This window comes from Scyliorhinus canicula, chromosome 9 (genome assembly GCF_902713615.1).
Source record: "Scyliorhinus canicula chromosome 9, sScyCan1.1, whole genome shotgun sequence".
Lineage (NCBI taxonomy): Eukaryota > Metazoa > Chordata > Chondrichthyes > Carcharhiniformes > Scyliorhinidae > Scyliorhinus > Scyliorhinus canicula.
The window spans coordinates 71,988,551-72,015,555 of NC_052154.1; the positions used below are offsets into that span (position 1 = coordinate 71,988,551).

The window sequence follows — 27,005 nt, forward strand, 5'->3', positions numbered from 1 at the left end:
ATTAATGAGAAAAAAACAGCAGCTTATATTTTCCACTCAGGAATTTTACTGTTTCTGCAGCTTCGGCTCCAAAAGTATATGTAGACAATGACTGAAATTTTGGCAAATCATCTCCCAATTTAGGCAAATGCAACATGTGGTTTTCACTAATAATCCAGTTCAGTTTTACTTTCCTCATCTTTCATTAAAGAGTTTATACATTAAATGATCAGTCAATACTTTTAACTTTTAAACAGTAATTTTCCTTTACCACTTATTTCAAGAAAATGCTCAAGGAAGGTGCTGATGTAAATGATGGATAATTAGAATAACTGAGACTCTAGAGCTTAAATTAATCAGGGTAATTTACTGAATGGTTTGAAGCATTCATTTGGGGTGCGGGACAGAGGAGGAAAATATTTTTTTAATGCTTTGTTAAATTTATGCATCTCTCGTTTTAAGAAAGTACAAACGTTACAATTATTACTAAACCTAAAAAGGGTATCCCAAGAGCATATCCATAATTTAACATTTCTTCTTATATCTTCAGAATATTTGAATTTGCTCCAATTGCAGGTAATCTAGGATGACAAAGTAAAACGACTATCCCAGGAGGCTCATCCCTCATTTTATAGTCAAGAGATTCACAATCTGCATTAAACCTAATGCTTCAAACAATCAGCACCATAAAATGTTTTCCACTGAATTAATCACCATCTTGTTAGTTCTTAAAGGTAGATAGTTTATAAAAATTATATGGCTCTCAAACTTGGGGCGATGGTCAATATAATACAGCATTTGGCAATCCAGTTTTGCAGTAGTAATTTTGCGGTAGTAATTATGCATGCAGAAGCATAAATTAGGCTATTTAGGACAAATCTGTTAACAGGATTAATATTTTAGACTCATGTTAAAATTTACATATGAAAATTATAATTAAACAATAGATTTTACATAATTAAAAACCACACCTCATGCATTTATTAAATGTAAAATACTGCTAAAAATAAGTCATTAATTAGCAGCTCATAACAAATATAATTTATATCAATAATCCTTGATGTTTTTGAAATACTGAATAGGAGCAGAATGTTTAAGATTACCAAAAATTCAAACTCAAGAAACATTATTTCCATCCGTACAGATTACTCCTACAATTTGAAGTTAATTTTCAAATTTAAGATTTCAATTCTCCAATTGGAAATAATGCAAATTAGATAAGAAAGTGCAAATTTAATGCTGAAAACAGGAATAATTAAAACAATGGATCAATTAATAGTAGGGAGTGTGTTCACAGACTGTAACCCTGGATCAGGAGTGCACATAATCACTGTACTACTGCATCTCTGATTCCATCATTATGTCTGCTGGCAGTGTCCGAGGGCCAAGCTGAAATACAGCCCTCAGCACTGCCATCCACAACCAGTGGAGTAGTACATGAGCACTTTGTGTTGTGGCTGCATGTGTGTCCAATTGGAGCCTGCGCCCTGAAGCGTGTTTCCTCCCAGCTGTCAGCTATTTTGCCTCAGTTACTGCTTGCCTGAAGGGAGTTAGGAGAAAGGAGATCAAGGCAGGGTGGGGTGTGAGTAGGAGTGAAGAGATGGGGGTTGGGATGGAAGGTGAGAGTTTGGGGGCTGGGGACGGAGAGGATATCAATGGAAGTTTGAAAGAGAGGGGAGATTGAGGAGAGTTGGAAGAAGAGGGGAGATCTGGGAAGCAGAAAGGTAAAGGAGATGGGGGAATGTGGATGTTGCGGGGAGGGGGATAAGAAATCAAGACTGATCTGCTTTCCAATAGCCCCTCCCTGTAATTTCTTTAAATGCCTCTATTCCCTCAATATCAAAAGTCTTCTCGACCTCCACTTTAATGTGCTAAATGATGAGCATTCATTATTTGTAAGGATCTCCATAAAGAGCAATAACTTTTTCAAATAGTTTCTTTAATTTTTTTCCAATTAAGGGGCAATTTAGCATTGCTCATCCACCTACCCTGCACATTTTTTGGGTTGTTGGGGTGAGATCCACGCAGACAAGGGGAGAATGTGCAAACTCCACACAGACAATGACCCAGGGTTGGGATCGAACCCGGGTCCATGACACGGTGATGCAGCAGTGTGCCGTCTCTGCCATTTCCTTATTCCCGATTATAATTTCTTTGCGCCAGTGGTGGAGGCTGTGAATGTTGAAATTATAGGTGGGGTGCTTCCCTGAAGTGAAAATAGTGTGACCCACTTGCACTATTTTCACTCCTGGAAGGTGGGGGTGGGATTGAGTCTAGCCCACTGACCCCCCCAAAGCAGATTTGAGACGGCCACAATGAGCACCGAGTGCCTCGATGGGCTAGTGAGAAGGCCCACCTCAGTTCTCTGGAACTTCAGTCCAGTTGTATGAAAGCCTTTTAGGCTGTGAAGTCTTCATTCCTTCAGCCATTCTCCATGGGTCCTCCCATGTGCACTCACCAAGAATGCACTATGTACAGAACAAATGAGCTATATTATCACATGAAATACTCATGACCCCCCCCCCCCCCAAAAACTTCTTTGAAGAAAACTGCTGTTCTTACAACCATGTAGATTAATCAGACACTCCAAAGTTTCAATAACAAGTTTCACCCCATTTCACACCTCTTAATCTTGTATAAATCAACATAGACATTGAAAAAACAGAACAAATAATAACTTATACAAAATTCTCTCTAACTTTGAAAGAGTCATCCAGACTGAAAATTATAGCTCCCCTCTCTCTCCAAAGATGCTGTCAGACCTACTGAGATTGTCCAGTATTTTCAATTTTTGCGTCAGATTCCAACATCCGTGTAATTTGCTTTTAATAACTTATTATAATCTCATAACACCAAAGTTAAGATTCCATTTCAGTCTCTGTAGACAGCCACCTGCTGAGATTAATGAGCGTTGAAGGCAGCTCTCAGCATTCATAAAGATGACATCTGGCAACTGTATCAACAGAAATAGATGGCCAGATGTTGGTACTTACCCCCACAATGGAACTAGTCAGTTCGGGTGCATTGCTGCTTTCTGCACCCTTATCCTCTGCCATCGAGAACTACTGGTGCCAGGGATGGAGGTGGGAATTAGGGTCCCATCCAATATTTCTAAAGGCCTCATGAGTCCCCAACTCTACAAAAATCTGGGGCTATAGTACTCTTATAGGTACACCTTACAGGACATAGAAATGTGTACATAGAAGTCTGAAAAAAATGCTTGAATGCATGGAACTTTCTACTTAGGATGGGTGATAAAGTATGTGGATTCCCAAAGGACCATTTTCAGAATACAAGCATCTAGCTGCAGCACTTGAATCCAACAGAATTTTGCATGGATACAAACAGCAATTTTGGTCATTTCTCGCTTCTCTCATTTAATTATTTCTACATTCCTGATCAGATATCGAGTTTCTATACAGCCCAACAGTATTTATCCTAATTACTAATTTCTTCAGAGATCATTACCTCTTGTTGTCCAATATATTCGTACTTGTGCAAAGTGGAATACTCAGATAGAGTAGAAAGCTGATACAATCTGTCTGGGAATTCCAACCTGTCTGGGAATTCCAACCTGTCTGGGAATTCCAACCAAGCAACTGACTTGAGAATTAGCAAAACGTACAACTTATCCTTGGTTGGATACCAGTATGAATGTGATCAGCATTTAAAGGATTAAAAATGTAAAGCAAATTCACTGGGCAAGTTTATCTCAGAATTATAACAATGCTGGTCATGAGGCAGTGGAGTTTGCTTCTTTATTGAACAAGGTACAAATAATAGATTCTGCATAATAATGGGCAACATCAAATTATCCGTCAAGAATCAAAGCTCCAGCCATAATTCATGATTTTTCAGGTCAGTCAGCACATGTACATACAAACGTACATGAAAAATAGAAGCAGGAGGAAGTTATTCGGCCTTTTGAACCTGCTCTGCTATTCATTATGATCATGGCACCATTAAATTCAACACCCTGATTCTGCCTTCCCCTACCATATTCCTTCAGCCCCAAGAGCAATATCAAATTTTTGAAATTACACAATGTTTTCACCTCAGCTGCATTTTATGGTAGTGAATTCCATAGATTCATCACTCTCTAGGTGAAAACATTTCTCCTCACCTCAGTCATCAAAGGTTTACCCCTTATCCTCAAACTATGACCCCCAATTCTGGACACCCCCACCAACGGGAACATTCTTTCTGAATCTACCTTGTCTAATCCTGTTCGAATTTGATAAATTTCTACAATATCCCCTCTGACTCCTCTAAACTCTAATGAATATAATCCTAACCGACCTAGTCTCTCCTCATATGACAGTCCAACTTCCCAGGAATCAGCCTGGTAAACCTCCGCTGCACTCCCTCCATAGCAAGAACATCCTTCCTCAGATAAGGACACCAAAACTGCACACGATACTCCAGGTGTGGCCTATAGAGTTGTAGTAAAACTTTCCTATTCCTATAATCAAATCCTCTCGCTATGAGGGCCAACATACTATTTGGCTTCTTTACTGCCTGCTCTATCTGTACACTTAACTCAGCAGCTAATGCACGAGGACACCAAGGTCTCACTGAGTATCCATCTCTCTCAATTTACACCTATTCAAATAATAATCTGCCTTCCTACTTCTGCTACTGAAGCTGATAACCTCACATTTATCCACATACTTCATCTACCATGCATATGTCTGCTCACTCAGCCTGTCCAATCCCGCCGAAGCTTCTGTACATCCTCCTCACAGCTCATCCTCCCACCCAACTTTGTATAATCTGCAAATTTAGAGATAATACATTTAGTTCCCTTGTCCAAATCATCAATATATAATGTTAATAGTTGGGATCCTAGCACAGATCCCTATGGTATCCCTACTAGTCACTGCCTGCCAATTGGAAAAATTATTCCATTTATTCCAACGTTTTGCTTCCTGTCTGCTAACCGGCTTTCCAGCCACCTCAAGGCACTACCCACAGTCCCATGCGTTTTAACTTCACATAGTAATCTGCTATGTGAGACCTTGTTGAAAGCCTTTTGAAAGGCTAAATAAATCACATCCACAGATTCTCCCTGGTCATCTCTACTTGTTACATCTTCAAAGAATACTAGTAGATCTATTAAGCATGATACCCCTTCGTAAATCCATGCTGACCTTTTCTGATCATACCACTGCTTTTCAAATGCCGTGCTATGAAATCCTTGATAATAGATTCTAGCAACTTCCGTACTACCGACATTAAGCTCAATGGTCTATGATTCCCTGTTTTCTCTCTACCTCCCTTTCTAAATATTTTCTCTCCACCTCCCTTTCTAAATAGTGGGCATATATTAGCTACCCTCTAATCTGTAGGAATCATTCCAGGGTGCAAAGAATATATGAAGAAAACAGCTTTAAAATGTTTCAGAAGCAGAACCAATTCATCAGCTTGGATGATGGGTATACATCTGAAATGCTTAATTTACCTTTTCCAGTCATAGCTGCTGACTGGTCTGCTAAGTGTTTCCAAAATCTTTGTTTTCCAGCATATGCAACCCCTTGTTACTGCATCACTATATTAAGAATTGACAGAGGAAGAGTAAAATACTTTTATTGTTTAAACAACTAAAGGCCCATCAGCAATTTGTTCTTAAAAAGTTCCAATTTTAATATTATTCCAAAGAGGTGATATAAAGTGATCCAAGAATACTTCTTTAAAATCACCTTTAACTACTCTATTGCTCTGCTGGCTGGCCTCTTATTCTAAACTCTCTAAAAGTCTACAACTCTTCTGCTTGAATCCCATCCCCCAACTGCTTATATATTTCCCTTATGCTCATGGACCTATAGTGACCACCAGCCCAATGTCTCAAAAGTTCTCAGCTTAAATCCCTTCATGACCATATCCCTCTCTAGTTCGGAGTATCCTCCAGTGCTTCATGGCCTCCAAACTCAGTTTTTCTGCCTCTGACCACCTGTGCATCACCTGCTCTTTTCCCCTCCATTGGCGACTCTGTTATAGCCACCTATATCACACTATCTGAAATTTCCACTGCAATGTCCTCCATTTCTTCACCACCCAACTTTCAAGAGAAGGAAAGAGAGACGTAGGCGAAGAATTGACTCTGAATATTGCACTTGTGTAAGATCTGGTGATCTTAATAACTGGAATGTCATTGTGACCACGATCCGCACTAGGGCTGCAGTTAGATGATGACGAGGTAAATGATAAACAGCTACGGAAGACATTGCAGAGAAACTGCTTGGCACTAGATTCAATGACAACCAGGGAGTTTAGCAAGCTTCATTAGGTTTCTGTAAGGGCACTGTCAGAGATGATCCATAATGTAACCTGGCAACTGTATGTACACTTCAAATATCCTAGCAACAACTCATGCACCTAATTAAACTAGATCACCATCACAAATAATCTCTGCTCAACAGCGCATATTGCCCTGAGCATTACTTTTTTTTTGCAATTAGATAATTTAGAGATCCAAGCTAATGAGCTCAGGTTCGTTATGAAACTCTGTTCACCGAGGTGCAATGTAAAGATGTTACCAGTATTTGGGAGTAATTGACTTGCATGATATTGTAAGACAAGACCTAGATGGCAGTTATTTTAAAATTCATACTCTTTATTCATAAACCATACCACAGACATTGATGGAAGGGGAATACTGTCACCCAATGATTCTACCTTATTGTTTATCTTAAGAAACTGAACGTATCAAGCATTACCAAAAGGACCATACTCGTTTGGAAGCCCTGTAAACTATCAAAAAGCCTTATGGTGCTAATGGAGATTTTTATCTTCATAAATATTGCAAAAATCATCATAAGCATTTGATTCAGAATACAAATCCTTTTTTCTTCTATCTCGCCAAAAAAATGCAGATAATCCACCCCATATGGCTGAAACAAAAATGCAGATTTGAAAAATAAGTCTCTGGAAAATTGGCAGTAAACCAGTGCCGTTGTCTTATTATTTGGTCTTATAACTTTATATTTTTTGATAAATTTAGAGTACCCAATTATTTTTTTCCAATTAAGGGGCAATTTAGCGTGACCAATTCACCTACTCTGCACATCTTTGGGTTTGCAGCATGGTCGTCACAAGCTTGGAGGGCCGAAGGGCCTGTTCCTGTGCCGTACTTTTCTTTGTTCTTTGAGACCCACACAGACACGGGGATAATGCGTAAACTCCACGCGGACAGTGACCCGGAGTATAACTTTATAATTTTACAGCAATTAGAGGTTGGATATCAATTGCGCAATTGATAATAAATACAGCTTTGCAGCTTGGGACCATTTATTTTTTGTCCCTTTCAATATAGAAGTCGCCGGAGGATCAGGAAACCATAGGTCAGTACCCCAACGTTCCATAACTCCCTGGAAACAAAACCTTTTACAAATTAACTATTTTTGTAAAACTGATTTGAACATTTAAAATGCAATCCAATTCACATTCAACAGTCTTGGATTGACCTTCCCTAAACTCCTTCAACACCTTTATCTCCCTCTCTTTTGTTAAAAAACCAACCTCTTGACGAAGTTTTTGCTTATTCCCCCATTTCACTGCTGTTTTGACTCTACCTATTTTTTTCACTTCATGTCTCTGTATCTGCCTTGGACGTAAACATTAGGGTTGTACAAATGTACACGGTTGTCATTTTTATTGTATTTAAAGCACCCTTCAGTTTGTAAATAGTTGCTGCACATAATTTCAGCAATTATGTTTCTTCGCACTTCATTAGAGCAGGAGGGTACAAACATTCAGTTCTGGATCTCCAAGTTGCTGGTTACAAATCAGCGGGGAGTATGCAAGAACACGAGACATCTCACTACTTTTCAGTTTTGTTGCCATTATTGGTTCTCCGTTCCTCTGTAATTGGAAAGGGTGGGGTGGAGCCACATGTTAATAACCCAGAGTCACAGGGCAGCACGGTGACCAAGTGGTTAGCACAGCTACCTCACGGCGCTGAGGTCCCAGGTACGATCTCGGCTCTGGGTCACTGTCCGTGTGTAGTTTGCACATTCTCCCCGTGTTTGCATGGGTTTCGCCCCCACAACCCAAAGATGTGCAGAGTAGGTGGATTGGCCATGCTAAATTGCCACTTAATTGGAAAAAATAATTGGGTAATCTAAATTTATATTTAAAAAACCCAGTCACATCGATTGAGAAAGCAAAGTAATACTGGTCCTATTAACTTTCAGCTTCTCCCCCCATCCCCTCCCACAATCAGCTCCAGGATGCTCTGCACGATTTTACAACCCAGATAGTGAGCTGATAGCCAGGCTAATTAATGATAATTAGAAGAATTAGCTGAAAAATACCTATCAACATTTTCTATCAATATCAGAGGTATTCTGCTTAATTAAATTGAAAAATAGGCTATGCTCCACATCTACATAATTTGTTACTTTTATCAAGTTTCAGCTGACTATCTGAACAACTCAAGGACGCCGTCAAAAGGGAACAAAGCCAGGTGTTTCTTGGCAAAAATGCTACTCTACTGAAACAAAGAAAACTGAACACTGCTGGCAATGTGAGCTGCAATTAATTGATCATTTATTAGGACAATATACAGTGCCAAATAAGAGCAGCATTTTGATGGGTTCAGCAGGAGCTATTAAAATAATAAATCACTGAAGATTGAATCCAACAGCAAATTCTATACTTCAAGTCACTTAACATTGTTAATGCGTATGTTTTCCACAGAACTCTGCTTTGCAAATTGGTAAAGTTAATTTAGTTTATATATTCCCAATATGGGATGTTTTGTGATGGATATTCCTGAAATTCAACAGTAATCTTCACTTAACTGCAACAAGTCAGGTCAAATAAAGGAAAGTTTCTAAATCAGGTAAAGTCTCAAAGTTGCTTAACTGTCTAATTAACATTAACAGAAAACAAATAAATATTATTCATCGTAATTCTTGTTAAATACACACAAATGTAAACCTGTACAGAGGTAACAATCCAAAAATGTTGGGGTGTGTATATATACACATGGGCCTTTCCAAATGATTCAACCATATTGGAATAGCCACTTGAAGCAATGCACTTCACATAAAATTGATCTACAACATGTTTACCAAACGTTCTGCAAACTTCTTTAAAACAGTAGAGCCACCTATTTAGCACTAGAGAATCCCTCCCCCCCCCCCCCCCCCATCCCCTGAACAGTCACTCAGTAGTAGAAATTGAGAGTTTTTTTAAAAAACTTTCCTCACACATCATCTCCATTACGCTTGCCATCATTGTTACTCTACACTTTTGTTGGCTACACATCAATTTTTAGTGTGGCACTCCAAATAATGCGCAATATTCCAAGTGTCGTCGTATAATCATGTTATGCAGCCTCTATTGAGTAGTTTTCTATTACATGGTTGTAACTTTACATCTCAGCCTTTAATTTTAAAGTGCGTTACCACAATGTCTGGACATTATTTGACTTACTAAGATAAATGTTCAAAAATATGAGGATTATTGAGCTCAAATTATCAACAAAATTCATATGGATGCTTCAAAGAGTAACTCTCACAATGTCAAAGTGCCTTTATTTCCATATTCCAGTCTAACAGGAACCCACACAATCCCTTCAAAATATTTGTCTTTGACTTTGCTCCAGTAAGCTTGCAGCATATGACAAATGTTTGCTCTGAACTTGCGATGGGGTTCCTTATTGGATCAGATTGTTGCCAGGAAATTAATTTTCTTTTGGGAAAATAGGTCCCAATGGAAATGTCCTGAAGTACCAGTTACTGAATCAATTCCCATCAGTGATGTATTGTGACAATGCTAAAATTTATAGTAAATGATGCACATTTGAGCCAACACTGAGAAAAAATTCTAGTTGTTCGTAAACATTTAAGTTAGTAACACACAGCCAGCAAGCTACAAGTCACGAGCACAGAATCTTTCTGTAACTTCAATGCTTCATCTGTGTTAAACAAGCAGGATGTCTCCAAGGTTTGGATTTTCAATGCCAGGTGCCAAAATAATGTTGGCAATACGAATGGAGCTTTTTATTGTAATGCATCCTGTTCAGTTACTCAGCACAAGGATAATGTAAAAATCATTGATAAAGAAGTCTTCAGTGAGCATACAAAGAGATTTCAATGGGGAGTTTTTTGTTAAAAAAACACATATTCCATTTCCTCTGCACCTGGTCTTGTCAGTCAACCATCACGCCTACACTTCTGGAGTTAGGGCTGCCAGATTAGCTGCACAAACCTCAAACTTACTTGCACTGTACGAGGGTCTGTGGTTTCAACAGGTGCATCTGATCCCCTCCTCTGAACAGTGCTTTTCAAATTGGTGTGTGTGTGTGTGTGTGTGCTTAAATAATGAAACACTCCCAGACACCTACTGTAAATATTCACTGGCAAGTCTTGTTTTAACCTCTGAACAAGGGCCTCAGTTACCCAAAAGGAAAGGATGAGTTTCTTAAGCATTAGCCAGGATTTTATTGGGGCAGTGATGACCCCGATATCAAGCCTGAAAACCAGGAGCTCTGACCAGGTTTTATGTCCGTACGAGGGGAGCTTTCTGTCCTTTTAAGGTAAGAGGCAGAGGCTTAGTGGTAATTGTTTGGATATCATGGTTGTGTTGTAATTCACTGACTGATCACTAGGAGTCTCCTGAGTATATCAGTGACTGTTACAGTCAGGTGACCCCCTCCGACTGGCTGGAGGAAGTTGGGGAGAGTTGCTTGTGCTTGATCATACAGTATTCATCTCGGGCGGGATTCTCGCGTACCCGGCGGGGCGTGGGGTCCCGGCGGGACGAAGTGGCGTGAACCACTCTGGCTAGGCCCGCCCCGGAGTGGTTGGTGCCCTGCTGGCCGGATAGGGGTCTGGCGCCACGCCAACCAGCGCCGAAGGATCTCCGCTGGCCGGCGCGAGTCGGCACATGCGCGGGAGCGCCGGAGGGTGCTGGCGTCATCCCCGCACAGGGATTCACTTCCGCATCGGCCATTGCGGAGGACTACAACGGCCGATGCGAAAAGAATAGAGTGCCCCCATGGCACAGGCCCCGACCGCGGGCCAGGCCACTGTGGGGGCACCTCCCTGAGCAAGATCCTCCCGCGACCCCCGATCCGAAGTGGGCGGCACGACTCACACCACGCCGTTTTTTGGGGGGTGGGGGAATTGGGAGGACGGCGGGGGTGGGATTCACACCGATCCCTGGCGATTCTCCCACCCGGCGGGGGGGGGGGGGGGGGGGGGGGGGGGGGCGGAGAATCCTGCCCCTGTTGTTTTGTATTTAGTTTACCCACAGTTAATGTTAATAAATTATTTATAGCTTTAGCTACAAGTTTTCTTGGAATATAAATCAGGCCATCCGACAAGAATAATACAGTAATGTCACTGGACTGGTAATCCAGAGGCCCTGGCTAATGGGCTCTGGGGACACGGGTGCAATCCCACCACGGGGATATAAAGCTAGGCTCAGTAATGGGAACCATGAAACCATTGTCGTAAAGACCTGTCTGGTTCACTAACGTTCTTTATGGAAGGAAAGCTGCCATCCTTACCTGGTCTGGCCTGCAGGTGACTCCAAACCCATAGCAATGTGGTTGACTCTTAACACCCTCCAACATGTCCTTGCAAGCCACTCTGTTGTATCAAATTACTACAGATTAAGGAATGAAACCAGACAAGCCACCCGGCATCAACCTCGGCACTGGAAACAACGAGTGCAAGCCCAGTCCTGTCGGCCCTGTAATGTCCTTCTTACTGAGGGATTGTGCCAAAATTGGGACAGCAATCCCACAGACTAGTCTTCCTGCTGGTTACCACCTACTGTCCCCCTCAGTTGATGAACACCACTTAGAGGAAGCATTGAGGGTGGTAAGAGCACAGAATATATTCTGGGTGGGGGATTTCAACATCCATCACCAAGTTTAGCTCTATAGCACCACTACTGATTGAGCTGGCCATCTCCTAAAGGACATAGCTGCTAGGCTGGGTCTGCAACAGGTGGTAAAGGATCCCAATAAGAGGAAAAAACCTACTTGACCTCATCCTCACCAATCTATCTGTTGTATATGTATTGACAGTATTGATAGGAATGACCAGTATTGGAGACAGTTTCCTCTTCACATTGGACACCCTCCATTGTGTGACACTACCAGCCTGCTAAATGGGATAGATTTCAAACTAATTTAGCAAATTAAAACCGGTCATCCACGAGGGGTTGCGGGCCATCAGCAGCAGCAGCAATCACAATCTAACTTCATGACCTATCATATCCACCACTCCACCATTACCATCAAGCCAAGGGATCAATACAACAAAGAGTGTAGGTGGGCATGCACTAGACATTCCTCAAAATAAAGTGTGCCAACCTGGTGAAGGATACAACACAGGACTATTTCCATGTCACACAGCGTAAGCAGCATGGGGTAGACAGAGCTAGGCAATTCCACAACCACAGATCAAATCTTCACTTGACATCAGGTAGCATTTGATCACGTTTGGCATAAAAGAAGCCCTAGCAAAACTAGAGTCAATAGAAATCAGGGGGTAAACTAGCCACTGCTTGGAGTCATACCGAGCATAAAGGATGATGGTTGTGTTGTTGAAGGTCAATCATCGCAGTCCTGGCACAACACTGCAGTAACTCATCAAGGCTCATTGTAACAGCACATTCCAAACAAATGAACTCTACCATCTGGAAGAACAAGGGCAGCGGATGCATGGGGACACCATGACCTCTGGAAGTTCCCTTCCAAGCCACACGCCAAAAAGACTTGGAACTATATCACACCTCTTTCACTGTCGCTGGGTCAAAATCATAGAACTCCTTTCTTAACAGCATGTTGGATGCACCTACATTCCATGGACTGCAGAGATTCGAGAAGACACCCAACACCACCTCCTCAAAGGCAATTAGGGGTGGGCAATAAATGCTGACCCAGCCAGCAATGATGACATCTCATGGGAGGACACATTTTAAAAATCCCACCTCCAAGAACTGCTGACCAATCAAAGACTAGCAGTTGTTCAGTAACAGCAGCACCACAGGGGGCAATGGCCGCTGCAGTGACTACATCCAGACAGGAAAAGCAGCATGGACACCACCCTCAGAACGAGGCAATAGGGATCGATGTTGCTGGGATTGCCGGGGACAGGATAGAAGACTGAATTAGCAATTGTCGCACAATCAGGAAGGTTTAGGTTTTGTCTCCATTTGGAAGTCATGTATTTTGTCCTTGTTTTTATGTTTCAATTATGAATAAATACATTCACATTCACTATTTGACCGAATATTCTTTCAGTTACTGCATTAGAAATCCTGCATCTTTACACATTTTTTCGGGGCAACACGTGGCGCAGTGGGTAACACCGGGATTGCAGCGCTGAGGTCCCGGGTTCGAATCCCGGCCCTGGGTCACTGGCTGTATGGAGTTTGCACATTCTCCCCGTGTTTGTGTGGGTTTCACCCTCACAACCCAAAGATGTGCAGGTTAGGTGGATTGGCCACGCTAAATTGCCCCTTAATTGGAAAAAAAATAATTGGGTACTCCTAAATTAAAAAAAAAATTAGAATGCTGAAAGGGTCCATTGCCACATCAGGTCAGTGCCCTGACCATGGCAGCGGCTAGAATGTAGCATAACCAAAGAAAATTATTAAAATTTGCCTGCACTTCAAAACAAAGGGAATGTGTGGGCTATGCTCTGGTACTGCAATTAATACAATATGTCAAAATATGTATATCTTAGTTTTTAAACTGGAAAGAAAAAGTGTGGAAAATGTACAAAAATTAGGATACAGCTATCAACCAATGCCATATGACTCTCATATCAAACTGCAGGATACTGCGCAACAATAATTTTGCACCAGAAATGTCTACCTCGGTCATTCACATATTGTACTCTGGTTATCTTCAATGAACCGCACGCATCTATATTGTGAAACCAAATGTTTCTGGCTCCATGCCCAGTCTGGTGTGATTCATGCACATTCCTTTAACAAGTACAGCCAGAAAGAACTTTATTCAGTTTTGCAGAGTAATACAATGATGCAGAGAGACATTTTATGAAAATTACATTTTCCAGTGTATTCCATTATACTATCACCTATAATATCCTAGTCTGTGGTCCAGAATGCATTTCAAGTTATAGAAGTTTATTTCCCTTAAGAAATGAATTGAAAAAATGATCTGTAGTTAATGAACTTAAACATCTGAAGAATCTAACATCTTTTCCTGAAAGGAAGATAAATTGTTAGCATTTTACCAGGTTTGCCAGGTCAATCATGCAAACTTTCACATCAACAGATCTACATTTATAGGAAGACAGTCTGTCTCATATTGGCCTTGGTAAATGAGACTTAGTGCTACAAAGTGATGTGTTGGGTATGCTGGGTCTGCGAGGACTGTGTTTACCATAGCAGTGAGAGAGACAGGCTTCCAACACTTGGAGAAATGCAACTCTATTTTATTGAACTCTTAACTCATACATACTTAAACTGTGGGTTGACACTATGCTGAGTTGACTGGAGACCTGAAGCTAACCTGGCCAGACTATCTTACTACCACATGGTGGATGTTCGTGTTGTTGCTCACAGGCTCTGGCTGTCTCAGAGGCTGCATCCCAAGAGAGCGGGAAAACTAGTGCCCTCTGGCTTTATAGTGGCCATGTCCTGTCCGGTGATTGGCTGCTGTGTTCTGTGTGTTCATTGGTCATCCTGTGTGTCAATCAGTGTCTCTCTGTGCACCATCATATACTTGTGTGTATATTATGACACAAATCAAGCAAACTCACTGGATATCAAGTGACACAAGCAACTACGATAAAATACTACTCCCAAGAATCAATGTGATTCAGTTAACAGTAATCTACATACTGCTTAGAAGTAATTGAACCTTTGTGACCAGAGTATACAACAAACATCAATGAATCCAAAATAAATGATTTAAAATGAGTAATTGATGACAGCAGAGGCAATTCCTTACTAATAATCAGAAAACTAACCACAGGTAACCAAAAGTGAAAGGACATTCCTCACTAATAACATAAACCTAATGTACAAGACATTTCCATCAAGCTAACCTCTCGCATTTGGAAGGCATCAGAAGAATTTTAATATATTTTGTGTGTACATAGTAGAATGCAGTCAGAGCCAGGAATTGTCTTGCAGTTCAGATACAACGGGCCCAATTTTAACTCTAAATGAATCAGTTTTTAGGTGTGGAAAAAATCAAATCAAATGCACCATCATCAGCCATCCTCAAGCTTGTCTGAATGTCATTTAGTTCCAAATTTAGAGGAACTGTTATGCAGCAAGCTCAGATTGAAACAGCACCCATGTTTTGACATGGGATTCTGACAGCCAGCAAGCGAGATTTTCATCCAAGCAATCCTGGCTGGATTGAATCCAGGCTAGTGCGAGTTCAATGATTAATCCGTTACACAACTCCACTGGGGTCTCCAATCAGTTTACTATAAAATCCACAGCTACATTTTGTGATTACACAATAAGGATTGCAGAATTCTCCCCCATGGGGACACATTCCAGTAGTTAAATCCAGAAAGCTTGGGCATCAGTTAATGAAACTAAGACATGGGACAGTGTTCCCTCAAGCTGCGCAGTCCCTCAACAGTACACCACATGCTACCCATTTAATTATTACCACTGCCCACATCCTGATGGTTAAATCAAGTTTAATCACACCCTCATCCACAAGCAAAGAACTGGTAGACAGGAAGATAATAGACAAGAGTCAAACATGACATGATTAATCAGGTGGAATTAACAACCAAAATTCATTTGTCAGTTCCAGGAGCCCAAAGCTAGGTCAGCACTTATTTTTCCTGTGGCCCGCTCTCCAACCCTCTCCTCCCTTCTGCTCACCACTTTCCTCCCACTTGCCACTTCCCTCCCTGACAGCACGATAGCACAAGTGGATAGCACTGTGGCTTCACAACACCAGGGTCCCAGGTTCGATTCCCTCTAAGTTACTGTCTGTGTGGAGTCTGCACGTTCTTCCCGTGTCTGCGTGAGTTTCCTCCGGGTGCTCCGGTTTCCTCCCACATTCCAAAGACGTGCAGGTTAGGTGGATTGGCCATGCTAAATTGCCCTTAGTGTCCAAAAAGGTGAGGAGGGGTTATTAGGTTATGGGGATAGGGTGGAAGTGAGGGATTAAGTGGGTTGGTGCAGATCGATGGGCCGAATGGCCTCCTTCTGCACTGTATGTTCTATGTCCTGACCCTCCTGCTCGCTGCTTCCTTCTGCCTGCCACCTTCCTCTCCCCAACCCTCACTTGTGACTGACAAGCATAAGTTAAGTTGAAAGAGGTTGTAAGTTATGAAGAGCTACTGAGTTATCAAGAGTGTTACGACACCCTGGGCTACTGCGCGGTTAATTCCAGCCCCATTTGATCAGGAGTCACAACACAGTTGAAATTAGCTCTTTTTTGAATATAAATTTAGAGTAACCAATTATTTATTTTTTTCCAATCAAGGGGCAATTTAGCGTGGCCAACCCACCTACCCTGCACATTTTAGCGGTTGTTGGGGTGAGACCCATGCACACACTGGGAGAATGTGCAAACTCCACACGAACAGTGACCCAGGACCGGGATCGAACCTGGTACCTTAGCGCCGTGAGGCAGCAGTGCTAAACACTTGGTTGTAAAATCCCTTCATCAGGTCTTTCCCTTTGACAGTGACTTTATTCCGACAAGATTCCAGTTAGATCCCATCTGTCTTCCAGGAGGACAGTCACTACTGCGTCATTTGTCAATGAACAAGCATAAGATTGAGCCCCTTGTTAGTGAAGAACAGGGGTGGCATTCTCCGAGCCTCCGTCCCAAAATCGCACTTGGTGTGGGGGCTTACAATGGGCATTAAATTCTGTATCGGGTCCGACACCGTTCCCGCGATTCGCCGGTCCCCGAAGAATCGTCACCAATCAGGCGAGCGCCAGTCAGGAACCATTGAAAGAGACCCTGCTAGCCCCCTGCAAATCACAGAATCACTTTGGACTTTCTCCAGTTAAGTCCAGAGTGATTCGTGCGCGTTTTTTCACAGGCGTGGGGACATAGCCCCATTATTGAAGAATCCCGCCCAAGGTATCCAGTGCTCCTTAGAGGTGATATGGCCAGCTGTACAGCTCACCACTAAATTCTATTGTGCATTAACAGCAACAACAAAACATCAATATGCCTTTCCGTAGCCCATTTAATGTAATTAAAAGTCCACTTCTTCGCAGTAGCAGTATCACATAAAATCGACACCAAGCCAATCAAAGCGATATTAGGGCAGATAACAAAAAAATAGATGTTATAGAATGTCTTAAGGGAGGAAAGAAGTAAAGAGGCAAGAGGTTTTTAAAAAATAAATTTAGAGTACCCAATTATTATTGTTTTCCAACTGAGGGGCAATTTAGCGTGGCCAATCCACCTACCCTGCACATGTTTGGGTTGTGGGGTGAGACCCACGCAGGCAAAGCAAGAATAGACAAGAGGTTTTAGAAGAGAATTCCAGAGCTTAGTGAAGGAGCAGATGAAGACATGGGCACCAGATGAAGCAAAAGTACAGCTCAGGCTCAAATACAAGAACAGCATCTTGCTGATTATAACACTGGCACACTGATGCTAAGGATGGAAATTCCTTCTGCTCTGCAATCTGGACACTGAATAAGACACAGGGGAGCCTCTGCCCAGTATCTTCAGCAGCTGGTCACCCCAATTCTCAGAGCTTCTACCAGCTGTGTAACACAGATCTGTCTTCAGCACGGTGCAAGCACTTAATTGATTGCTTTAAATATGCAAATCACCTTGATCTTCTATAAGTACACATCGAGGGCTGCATGCTAGCCTTATTCCATCAATTATTTTGTATAGGTTCTTACATAAAGTTTGTTAAAGAAGTGTATCAGCCTGCTACTTCCCTCTCCAAACTTCTCAGCAACAGGCTGGTGTAGGGGAAAACCCTCCCTCAACATTTTACCCGATCTTTAGCTTGGAGATATTGGATGTAATGGTTTACTTGAGTCACCATTATCCCTTTTGCTGAAGGATTTAGAAGGGGAAGCAATGATGCACAGGATATCACTGCCTGGAATCCTTCAATTCAAATACAATTCGTCTAGATTTGCGCGCCACTAAAAGATATTTTGGAATTTTTCAAAACACTGGGTGTTGATTAAGTGTTAACATTACATTGGTGCCTCCTATTATTGGGCTGCCAATGCAGCGATGGTGCGTAAGTGGGTAATGGACAGGGAAGGGGCAGCATGGAAGAGGGTGGAGGTGGCGTCCTGTGTGGGCACGAGCCTGGAGGCGCTGGTAACGGCGCCGCTGCCGCTCCCTCCAACGAGGTATACCACGAGCCCAGTGGTGGCGGCTACCCTCAAAAATGTGGGGGCAATGGAGACGGCACAGGGGGGAGGTGGGGGCCTCGATGGGGTCCCCGATACGGGGGAACCACCGGTTTGTCCCGGGGAGAATTGATGGCGGATTCCTGAGTTGGCACAGGGCAGGTGTTAGGAGGTTGAGGGACCTGTTTGTAGACGGGAAGTTTGCGAGCCTGGGTGAGCTGGAAGGGAAGTTCGGGCTCCCCCCAGGGTACACCTTTAGGTACATGCAGGCAAGGGCGTTTGTCAGGCGGCAGGTGGCGGAGTTCCCTCTGCTGCCACCGCGTGGGGTTCAGGACAGGGTGTTCTCGGGTGTGTGGGTTGGAGAGGGGAGGATCTCGGCAACGTACCAAGTGATGCAGGAGGTAGACGAGGCCTCGGTGGAGGAGCTGAAGGGTAAATGGGAGGAGGAGCTGGGTGAGGAGATTGAGGAGGGGACGTGGGCGGACCCCCTAGGAAGGGTGAACTCCTCCTCTTCTTGTGCGAGGCTTAGCCTCATATAGTTTAAGGTGCTGCATAGGGCTCACATGACTGGGACAAAGATGAGCCGGTTTTTTGGGAGCGAGGACAGGTGTATTAGGTGCTCAGGGAGCCCAGCAAACCATACCCATATGTTCTGGGCATGCCCAGCGCTGGGGGAATTTTGGAAGGGCGTAGCAAGGACGGTGTCGAGGGTGATAGGATCCAGGGTCAAACCGGGCTGGGGGCTCGCAATATTTGGGGTTGCAGAGGAGCCGGGAGTGCAAGAGGCGAAAGAGGCCAGCATTCTGGCCTTGGCGTCCCTAGTAGCCCGGCAGAGGATTCTTCTTCAGTGGAAGGATGTGAGACCCCCCAAGCGTGGAGGCCTGGGTCAACGATATGGCGGGGTTTATTAAATTGGAGAGGGTGAAATTTGCCGTAAGGGGGTCAGTGCAGAGGTTCTTCAGGAGGTGGCAACCTAGATTTCCTAGATTTCCTGGCAGAACGATAGAAAAAGGCCAGCAGCAGCAGCAACCCGGGGGGGAGGGGGCCGTCTCTTTGTTTTGGGCTGAAGAGACGTGTATATATATGCTTTGCTAATGATGGGCGTTAATTTATTTCATCTTTTTTGTATACATGGGGGGGGGGTTTGTTCTTTCTGTTCTTAGTATTTTCTGTTATTGATATTGTGTGAAAATTTGAATAAAATTTTTTTTTTTTTTTTAAAAACATTGGTGCCTCCATTCAACTCAAGATCTTTTTAAAGAAAAAAAAACCCTTTTAGCACTTGAGAAAGTTTCCATTTTCCAGCATTCTCTGTTGTTCATCTTTCCAAAGCCACCAATTTACTGATTAACTATAGTCATTACCAATTTAAATTTAGAGTATCCAATTCTTTTGTTTTAAATTCAGTGGCAATTTAGCGTGGCCAATTCCTCTACCCTGTACATTGTTTTGGGTTGTGGCAGTGAGACCCACACAGACATGAGGAAAATGTGCAAATTCCACACGGAAGGTCACTGTCCGTGTGGAGTTTCCACATTCTCCCCATGTTTGTGTGGGTTTCGCTCCCACAACCCAAAGATGTACAGAGTAGGTGGATTGGCCACGCTAAATTGCCCCTTAATTGGAAAAATGAATTGGGTCATCTAAATTTTAAAAAATAAATTCCACACGGACAATGACTTGGGGCCGGGATCGAACCCAGATCCTCAGCGCCATGAGCACTATAATCATTATGACACAAAATGAGTTAATTCAGCCCATCATGAGTAATTCTATGGAGGAGCAGAGTGGTGTAGTGGGTAGCACTGCAGCCTCATGGCGCCGAAGTCCCAGGTTCGATCCTGGCCCTGGGTCACTGTCTGTGTGGGTTTGCATATTCTCCCCGTGTTTGAGTGGGTCTCGTCCCCACAACCCAAAGATGTACAGGGTAGGTGGATTGGCCACGCTAAATTGCCCCTTAATTGCAAAAAATGAATTGGGTACTTTAAATAATTTTTTTTTTTTTTTTTAAAGAGTAATTCTATGGGTAGTTTGGCCTGTGGGCAACAACCATTTAGGGACATTTTTGATACTGCTCCGATTAATTACGTGCACAATTCTCGAAGCCAGCGGAGAAAACATCAATATGTCTCAGCTACATTCAAACTTGAGTCCTAGACTTGAAAAGACCTGGGGCGGGATTCTCCGGGAATCGGTGGGGCAGACAGAAACGGCACAGTGGAGTGGTGGGAACCACTCTGACGTCGGGCCACCCCAAAGGTGAAAAATCCTCCGCACCTTCAGGGGCTAAGACTGCGCCCCTTCAGGGGCTAGGACGGCACCGGAGTGGTTTGCGCCCCGCCGACCAGCATGGAAGGCCTTTAGCGCCTCGCCAGCCGGGGCCGAAGGGACTCCGCCGGTATGCATGGTGTACTATTGGGCGGCCAATGTGTCAATGGTGCGTAAATGGGTGATGGGGTGGGGGGTGGGGGGTGGCGGCGTGGAAAAGAATGGAGATGGCGTCATGTAGAGGTACGAGCCTGGGTGCCTTGGCAATGGCGCCGTTGCCGCTCTCTCCTAAGAGGTATACCACGAGCCCGGTGGTGGCGGCGGCCCTAAGAATCTGGGGACAGTGGAGACGGCATAGGGGGGAAACAGGGGGCTCGATGGAGGCTCCACTGGGTGGAAATCATCGGTTCATCCCGGGGAACACTGATGGGGGGTTTAGGGGGTGGCAAAGGGTGGGCATCAGTGAATTGAAGGACATGTTTATTGGCGGGAGGTTTGCGGGCCTGGGGGAACTGGAAGATAAATTTGGGCTCCCCCAAGGGAACATGTTCAGAGACTTGCAGGTAAAGGCGTTTGCTAGTCGACAGGTAGAGGAGTTCCCTTTGCTGCCCTCGCGGGGGGCGATGGACAGAGTGCTTTCGGGGGTGTGGGTCGGAGAGGGGAAGGTGTCTGCCATTTATAAGGTAATGCAGGAGGTGGAGGAGTCGTCAGTGGAGGAGCTGAAGGCTAAATGGGAGGGGGAACTTGGGGAGCAGATAGAGGACGGGGCTTGGGCGGATGCCTTGGAGAGAGTCAACTCTTCCTCCTCATGTGCGAGGCTTAGTCTCATCCAATTTAAGGTGCTGCACCGGGCCCACATGTCCGGGACTAGGATGAGTAGGTTCTTTGGGGGTGAGGACAGGTGCACCAGGTGTTCGGGGAGTCCAGCGAATCATGCCCATATGTTCTGGGCATGCCCGGTACTGGAAGAATTCTGGAAGGGGGTGGCGGGGACGGTGTCAAGGGTGGTTGGATCCAGGGTGGGGACTCGCGATTTTTGGAGTTTCGGTGGAGCCGGGAGTGCAGGAGGCGAAAGAGGCCGGTGTCCTGGCCTTTGCATCCCTAGTAGCCCGGCGGAGGATCTTGATGCAGTGGAAAGATGTGAGGCCCCCAAGTATGGAGACCTGGATCAGTGACATGGCGGGATATATAAAATTGGAGAGGGTCAAATTTGCCCTGAGAGGATCAATACAAGGGTTCTATAAACGGTGGCAGCCTTTTCTGGACTTCCTGGCTCAAAGATAGGTATCTTGGTCAATAGCATTTTTCTATGGTTATGTAACTTAACATTGTGTTAATTTAAGTTGTTGTTAATATGTTGTGTTGTTCATTGAGGAGGGGCGAATGTTTATGATTGCTATTATTATTGTTATTGTTGGTATTTTATTATGGTTCGATGTTGTATAAATACAAAATTTTTCAATAAAAATTTTTTTTTTTTTTAAATGCTCATTACAGTATTAGAATTCTGCATTGAAGGATGTTTTAAAATAATTTCAATATCAACCAAGAGTGACAACTCAAAACAGTTAATATTGAAAAAATCATTAAATGAAGCTCCTTCAGCAAAGTGAATGCAGAAAAGATTTTGGCAACCTATTGTTAAAATAACCATTAGAAATCACTCGCTATTTTTCATGTTCTCATAAAGAGGCTGTACCAATAACTGATTAAAATTCAAAAGTCGCCTAAAATGAATTACATTTACTGTTGGCAGATGAATGAACTCCCTAGCATTAAAACAAAGGTGATTAATTCTAAATCTGATTCAGATATCCATAAATACAGGTTGATCGAGAATTTAAAATTTGACATCATCCCAAGATTCACCACCATAATAAACCCTGGCTATTTCCTATAAAACATGATACTAAGCAATAATAATAATAATTATCATCATCATCATCATCATCGTTATTAGTCACAAGTAGGCTTACATAAAAACTGCAATGAAGTTACTGCGAAGATCCCCTAGTCGCCACACTCCGGCACCTGTTCGGGTACAGATAGCGAATTCAGAATGACCAATTCACCTAACAAGCAAGTCTTTCCGGACTTGTGGGCCAAAACGGATCAGCCGGAGGAAATCCACATAGACATGGTGAGAACGTGCAGGCAGTGACCCAAGCTGGGAATCGAACCCGGGTCCCTGGCCCTGTGAAGCAACAGTGCTAACCACTGTTCTACCGCGCAAATGCAGCCGCCATACAGGAATCCGCTAGGTGGTGCACGTGGAGTGAAACTCTAATGCAAATTTGTTGGATAGAATGGCCGGTTCATGTATGTCAATTAGAAAGCTAGCAAAAGCTGAAGAGGTACAGGCTTTGTATGAGAACAGGGAAATTTGCGTGGGTTTTATAATAATTAAGATTGAATGGCCTCTGTTTAATAAAGTTATTTTCCCTAAGTTTCATAAACTGTTTTGACTTGCCACACTTGGTGTATTGTATTTAAAAACATTCTCCAGTGCAGAGTTATAAAAAACTTTCAAAGTAGGTTGTTTTATGACATAATGAGGAGGAGTGCAGTAAAAGTCCAATGGGGCATTGGCAAAAAAATTTATTTTTTTTAAAATAAATTTCGAGTACCCAATTATTTTTTCCAATTAAGGGGCAATTTAGAGTGGCCAATCTACCTACTCTGCACATCTTTGGGTTGTGGGGGTGAAACCCACGCAGACACGGGGAGAATGTGCAAATTCCACACGGACAGTGACCCAGGGCCGGGATTCGAACCTGGGTCCTCAGCGCCGTAGGCAGCAATGCTAACCACTGTGCCACCGTGCTACCCTTGGCAGCTAATCTTAACTGCAGATATACGAATCATTTGATCCCTCTTCTTGCAGGTTCACAAAAGCACGGTCCACATCTGCGGTGACCATAGAAATGATCAAAGGTGGTTGAGTGCCAACGTGAACTTTCTAGGGAGATCTGATGCAATGTCGTTCACCCAAGGTTCTAATTTTTGACTCTTTTGCAACCTCCACTATTTTTAGATCCTACTATAATTCTACGTTTCAAACCAAAAACAGGTTTTTCTGGAAGTAGTTTGGGGATTTTAAATAAGAAAACGTAAATCACTGTGCAATTTTCAAAATGATGGCACAGGATAGAATTATGCAGGTTAAAAACCTCAAAAATAACAAATAAATACTACAGCATGAATGAGTACAGCATTCATCCTCTATTACCATTGCATAATTTCTAGTCTTTTAAATAAAATTTCCAATTAAGGGGCAATTTAATGTGGCAAGTCCACCTATCCTGCACATCTTTGGATTGCAAGGGTGAGATCCATGCAGACACATGGAGAATGAGCAAACTCCACATGGACAGTGACCCGGGCCATAATCGAACCCGGGACCACGGAGCTGTGAGGCAGCAGTATTAACCACTGTGCCACCGTGCCTCCCCTGTAATTTCTACTCTTGAATGTTTTTTGAACTGACAAAATAATTGGTTTACTTCTACTGGCAATAAAATGTATTGTGCATTGTGACCATTAAAAACACTGGTATCCTTTGTGACTTATTTGCGTTTAAATAAGTTCATCATTACCTTGTAACATGCTCTTTAACTCCAAACCTGGCAACTCCACTAGTACAGCCACAGAAATACGGAATAAAGTAAGCTAATACATTCACACCAGGGAACACCATCTTCATCTCAAAAATAATAAAATAAGCCTTCATAACAAGACAACAGCCAGATGTACATCAGCAAGCTCCTTTGAGAAAGATTTAAAATTTTAAAGACCGCATTTTAACAACAGTTTTTAATGTAACTTATTTGGGGAGAAGTATAAAATAAGAACTGCAGCTGTCTCTCTCGGTTATTATTTGCTGCCTAGGTTTCTGAGCAAAGGAGAGTGGGAGGAAAACAAATAATTCAACAACTCTTAGGTCTCCTTTCAGTGATGTGATTGGTTTAAACTGATAACTTCCAATCCCAGTGGAAAGAAAGCACTGGAAAGAAAGCAGTGGAGTGCAATGAAAAGCTGACATGTCAGCTTGAAATACTTTGCACGTTCGCTTTTTTCTAGGTTGTACAGTTCCACGACTGAGTGCCAGTAAATATGTAGAAGGAGCAAACTAAGGGGGAGAAAAATTACCTAAGGTGGTTCCCATTTTTACTCCTAATCTTTCTCAACGTCATTTCTGTATATTCTGGGCAGCACAGTGGCGCAGTGGGTTAGCCCTGCTGCCTCATGGCATAGAAGTCCCAGGTTTGAATCCCGGCCCTGGGTCACTGTGCGTGTGGAGTTTGCACGTTCTCCCCGTGTTTGCGTGGGTTTCACCCCCACAACCCAAACATGTGCAAGCTAGGTGGATTGGCCACGCTAAATTGCCCCCTTAATTGGAAAAAAAAATGAATTGGGTACTCTAAATTTATTTTTAAAAATAATCATTTCTGTATATTCTCTGAATGAACCATTGCTGTGCTGATTTCACATTTCCTTCAATTTTCCCCTTATATTCCTCCTACTTCTCTGCTTATCTGGATTAGTCTCATGTTTCCATTGAGCTGGTGGCATATTAATAGAGGGGAGGTGAATAGCGAAGTAGAAATAATAGCCATGCGAAGGAAAGGGCGAGGCACACAGTGCACAGCTGTGACTAAGATAGGCTGAACTTTTAGTAATAGCTGTTTTAGAACTAGAATTATATTGCATCTTCCCGCAGCACTACTAAACACGTAAAAGACATGGGTAGGGATTCTCCGAGCCCGGGAATGCCCACCGAGTTCTGTCGAAACCCGCCAGCGTGGTTTACATATGGTCCCATCCGGCAGGGCCTCGGCGTTCTGGCTGCGGGGGCCCTGGCGCACATGCGCAGTCCTGCGCCAGCCATGTAGGGTTGGCTTTCAGCACCGGAGCAGCGCACAGCACTCTGGCACCATCTAGCCCCCGAAGAGGAGGAGAATTATTGGCACTGGAGTCCGATTGACGGCAACGTCGCTCGCGCCGGTTTTGGCGCCAGCGTCAACACTTGGTCATGGGCCAGGATTCTCAGAGCCTCTGCGCCACAATCACGCTCAGCGCGGGGGCGGAGAATGGGTGTCAGAACCGCGATCAGGTCCGACGCCGCTCCCAAGATTCTCCGGTGACCAGAGAATCACCGCCACTCGCGCGAGGTCGGCGCGCCGCCGGTCGGGAGCCATTGAAAGAGGCCCCTGCAGCAATTCCCCACCGATAACTGGCCGAGTTCCCGCCGGCGTGTTTCACTCATGGTTCCACCCGGTGGGAATTCGAAGTGGCGGCTGCGGACTCAGTCACCGGGTGGAGGGGCCTCCAGGACGGCCAAGCTCTCGATCGGGGGCCGCCAATCTGCGGGTGCGTGCGATCTGGGGTGGGGGCCTATATTGTCGGTGTGTGGGAAGGCCATGTTGCGGGGCGCCGCTGCCACAGGCGGCCGTCGTGCGCATGTGCGGACCCGCGGCTGGAAGTGCGAGGAGCACTCTGGGGCCCTGCTAGCCCCCTGCAAAATGGAGAATCACTCTAGACTTTCTCCAGGAAAGTCAAGAGTGATTTGCGCTTGTGTTCTGGCGGGCGTGGGGACACAGCCCCATTATCAGGGAATTCCAGCCATTAAGTCAACTTTGTTAGTTTCGGCAGCACGTGGCACAGTGGTTAGCACTGCTGCCTACAGCGCTGAGAACCCGGGTTCAAATCCCAGCCCGGGGTCACTGTCCGTGTGGAGTTTTCACATTTTCCCCATGTCTGTGTGGGTTTCACCCCCACAACCCAAAGATGTGCAGGTTAGGTGGATTGGCAATGCTAAATTGCCCCTTAATTGGAAAAGAAATAATTGGGTACTCGAAATTAATTTTTTAAAACTTTGTTAGTTTCTGGGGTGGCACGGTGGCACTGCTGCCTCATGGTGCAGAGGACCCGGGTTTGATCCTGGACCTGGGTCACTCTCCGTGTGGAGTTTACACATTCCCCCGTGTCGGCGTGGGTCTCACCCTCCACAACCCAAAGATGTGCAGGGTAGGCAAATTGGCCACGCATAATTGCCTCTGAATTGGGAAAGAAAATTGGGTACTTTTATTTTTTTTAAACTTTGATAATTTCTGCTCTCATCAGAAGCATTTTTCACTTTGCAATAACCAAACACCAGAAAATCTAGTGGCAACAAGAATCTGTTTGACACTATATCCAATATTGAGGCATTGTTCGGCAATTTCCTGTGGTATCGCTCACCGACAAAAACTGCTCATTTTCCTGTAACATCGTCTTGAATCTCACTAATTACTTATGCCCTCCTCTTTTTTTATCCCCAGTGCACTCGATATTAAACAGTCAATGCTTACTTGTTTTTTTGATGCAAGCGTTGCTATGTTTTTTCGATGTAAGCGTTGCTACCAAGGCCAGTATTTATTGCCCATCCCATTTGTGCACTATATGCA

The 27,005-nt window shown here is 43.8% G+C and overlaps 1 protein-coding gene across 1 annotated transcript in view; it reads right to left on the reverse strand.

Moving 5' to 3' along the window:
- The window catches only part of znrf1 (zinc and ring finger 1), a 333,603-nt gene that overhangs the window by 173,661 nt on the left and 132,937 nt on the right, over positions 1-27,005 (reverse strand). The window lies entirely within an intron of this gene.